The sequence below is a fragment of the Mytilus trossulus genome, chromosome 9, assembly GCF_036588685.1.
Source record: "Mytilus trossulus isolate FHL-02 chromosome 9, PNRI_Mtr1.1.1.hap1, whole genome shotgun sequence".
NCBI classification, from domain to species: domain Eukaryota; kingdom Metazoa; phylum Mollusca; class Bivalvia; order Mytilida; family Mytilidae; genus Mytilus; species Mytilus trossulus.
In genome coordinates this window covers 82,024,270-82,028,615 of record NC_086381.1, presented here as the reverse complement: position 1 = coordinate 82,028,615, position 4,346 = coordinate 82,024,270, and positions in this window count along the sequence as shown.

The following is a 4,346-nucleotide window of genomic DNA, read 5'->3' as shown; positions in this document are numbered from 1 at the left end:
TGTCGACTATAATCTCGATATTATCAACTTTAATTTCGTAATTATCGACTTTAAAAAAGAATAATTATCGACTTTAATGCTGAAAATTGCGGTTCTTGATACAGCATTTATTTTTACTCTGATTTGTATACTTTTAATTAATAAAGGTCTTATCAACAAGTACTGAGCCGATGATACCAACCAGTAGAGGTATCGACACAGTGCAGTGATGAAAACAACACGTTACTGAGGGCAGGGAGTCCTTGATATAATTTGAATCTCTTATATATATATTGATTTAAAAAAAAATAGACAAATTATAGTTCAAAGTGTCTCCATTGTTTATTTTCATTGTTTTATGTAAACTGTATATTATGTATAATGTTTTAAGCCATTGGTCCATATGGGCGTAAAGTGATTTTCAATAAAGAAAGAATTAAAAATATATTAAATTTCATTCTTCCGAAGTGCTTTTCTAGAAAAAAAACATAATCAGGAATGCCAAAAAAGGCCGAATAATTGAAAGTCAAAAACGTATAAGAACCGAAACAGTTGAAGAGCTATGACGAAGAATTACAAAGTTTTAGCCAATTTCATCTACGCACGGTCAACTCTTCCTGAGTGAGTTGAAACCTCATTTTCTTGATAATTACAAAATTTATATTTATTTATTAATGAAATGCACATTTATACCCCTGGGGGTTGAAGGCATATACAAACAATACAATACAATATACACAATAGAAAAATTAACATATTAAACATCATATATAAAATGGTAAAACAGTAATATTTATGCAGGCGTTGTGTCCACTCCCCTCAGTGCAAATGACTTTTTAATGAACGGAACAGTAAGCTGCATAATATCAAATGAAGATAGAATTAATTGTAATCTATCTGTTTCAGACAAATTAAAGTATTCTGGACATATATTATTTATATCTTTTTCAAGCTGATTACGTAAAGATTTATTAATTTTACATTTTAAGAAAAAGTGGGTTTCATCTTCAACCGCATTTATATTACAATGTTTACATATTCTATTTTCTCTTTGAATTCTTTTATATCTACCCCTCTCTATTTCCAAGAAATGGTCACTTACACGCATTTTACATAATAATTTTCTATTTTCAAAACTATTTTTAGAAATGTATTTGTCTATTTCATATTTTGTTTTTATTTTACTGTACAAGAATATTTTACTGGTTTCATTAGTTAATTTTAATTTTTCAAAGAAAATATTTTCAAAGCTATCTTTAAGTTCTTTTTTAATATTTTTTGAGAATGAACTCTTCTCTTGTTTATAATTTATATCCTGAATTTTATTTATATCTAATTTATTTACATTGGCTATATTTTCTACATATGAAAACCATGAAAATATACCGTTAGTGCTAAGCCATTTAGATAAACAAAAAGCATCATATAATAAAGGGTTATTTTCATCACTAGAAATTCTTGCTAAGTACTTCAATGATTGTACTTTAATAAAGACATCTATGGGATACTGAGCTAGTTCTGCTCTTGCAGCTATATTGACAGATTGTTTACTAAGCCCAAGTATATATTTGCAAAATTTTAAATGTGTCTTCTCCACTTGGCTGCTATCAATCATTGATAAAATATCAAATTTACTCATGTCTTTAATTTGAGCTCGTCTTTCAGCTCTTATTATTTTTTCATAAAAATCCATATACCAAATTTCAGAGTTATACATAAGAATAGGTTTAACTAGTGATTCGAACAATTTTTTGTATACTTTTATAGACACATTTTCTAAAGGAGAAAGATACTTAAAAATAGAAAACAAAACTTTAGTACCTTTCTTAGCCAATTCAGTGTGTGATGAAGTCAATTTCCCAGATGCTTCAATTATATTTCCAAGATATTTATATTTTAAAACTTTTTCTAGTTTGTCACCATTTAAGTAAAAATCATATTTATTATATAAAATGTTTTTCTGTTGAAAGACCATTATTTTAGTTTTTTGTGTGTTTATTGTGAGCTGCCACTTATTACAATAAGAATTTAGTTTATTTATAGAGTTCTGTAAGCCTTCAGGAGTTTCAGATAATAATATAAACGTTCAGTATTAGAAAGGTTTTTAACATGTATAAATCATGTCTAAGTACCGAATACTGAGCTGATGATACACACAGGGATTGATAGTTCACCAGCATTGGTATCGATCCATTGATAGTTCACCAGTATTGGTATCGATCCATTGATAGTTCACCAGTATTGGTATCGATCCATTGATAGTTCACCAGTATTGGTATCGATCCATTGATAGTTCACCAGTATTGGTATCGATCCATTGCATTCGGCAATCCTCGGTTAGATGAGTGTACGGAATCGGCCGAGTTGAGACGAATGCGATCCATTGCTGTTCAAAACGAACACCACGCGTTATAAATTTCTTACGTCCAAAGGGTTTCTCGGGATTTACCTTCACCAGGATTGTTGAAACCCGCGTAAAACAAAATGTGATTAAAAAAGTTGTTGGAGACATCCACAGACAATCAAAGACAAAAATAAAGTGCAAAGAAGTTTACATGATAAATGGAGCATTAAACCCTCGTCTGAAATTGTAATTTATTACCATAGGCTAAATACATCAAAATGTCACATCAAAAAGTTGATAGATAGAATACTACTTATACATAGAGATGTGATACTCTTATATGCATCCGTACCACCCACGAGGGTTTAGATTAATAATCTTGTACATTATGATGTAAATATTTGTATAAAGGTTGTATCAATAAAGAGTCTCTGATAAAAATAATAAAATGAAACATCTGTTGAAAAAAATGCACTCGGCTGATAACAAAAACATGAAGATAGAACCACTTTCCCCTGTTTTCGTATTTCTACAGCTCGTCCTCAGTTCACATGAAATAATTGCTACTTTGCCTGAAGCACGCAACAATCATTTTATCCAGCCCTGTTTTCAATTTTTTTTTTACCAAGTGTGCAAAGGGGATCCAATCATATGTCACCTTTCAAAAGCGTTGATAATACAAACAAGGGGATCTAGATTCGTTACTAATTTATTCTCTAGCAGCAACATTTATCACATCTCTTAACGTGCGATTTTATCATTAAGTAGACTTATTGGTATCACAAGACCAGCTTGTAGGTATTGTTCTAGGATAGTGAATAGCACTGATGATGTCATCTAATCAGTGGCGGATCCAGAAATGTTCATAAGTGGGTGCCCACTGACTGACCTAAGAGGGGGCCCGCTCCAGTCACGCTTCAATGATTCCCTATATAAACAACCAACTATTTCCCAAAAAAGGGGGGCCCGGGCCCCCCTAAATCCGCATCTGATTCTTCGCTAGCCAAGGGTTACGATCCACTCCCGTTCTCTTTAAAAGATCGTAACCCTTGGCTAGCGAAGATGTGATGATATGTGTTTGATGTTCACTGACAAATATTATGTTCTTGTCTAGTCTATTGTTTGGACTATACGAACCGATCAAATATTGCTTGTGCATACTGGTATCAGAAAAATTAAAAGCAAATGTCTTGAACTCGACGACGAGCACTCTATGCACAACTTATAGACCATACATATGATAGTATTCATTTCTAATAGCCTGTTTGTAAGATCTTGTAAAAGGGAATTATTTCAAAGCAAGAATAACATAATATGTGAGGGGGATGGGACCTTTATCGGGACACTGGGATCAGGTGTTTTAAAGTTCGGGATTACGGGATTGATCCTATCGGGATCCAGGAATTCTTTTTTCGAATCTACGGACCTCGGGATTTCGTGTTTTTAAGCCCAAGATTTCGGGATTTCTTTTTTTTTAAGCCCGGGATTTCGAGAGCAGGACCCCTCCTACCCTCCCTCATATGTGTAATGTTTTTCAAAGACCTTAAAACTGTTGGTCAGTACAATGTTTATTTTTTACATCTCCGTCATTTGTTTTTTGGTGGATAGAGTTGTCCAGTCATGTCTCCTTATTATTTTTATATTATAAACTGTATAAATAAGCAGACTTTTTTGATTGAGTTAAGTCATTCTAATTGATATTTTATAGTGTGTCCTATTTTAGGATGTTTAACTATTGTTTCAGAAAAGGGAGAAGGTTTGGTACCATTTAAAGCGTTTATAATCCCGCTGCAATTGTTTGTAATTGCAATAGGACTCTGAGGTTCGGGTGTTGTCGTCTGTTTATGTGGTTCATATTGTTTTTAAATGGTTTTAAACTAGTAATTTTTGGGACCCTTTATAGCTTGCTGTTCGGTGTGAAGGCCGTTCCTTGACCTATAATGGTGTACTTTTATACATTGTTACTTGGATGGAAAGTTGTCTCATTGGCACTCTTACCACATCTTCCTATATTTTTTTTTAC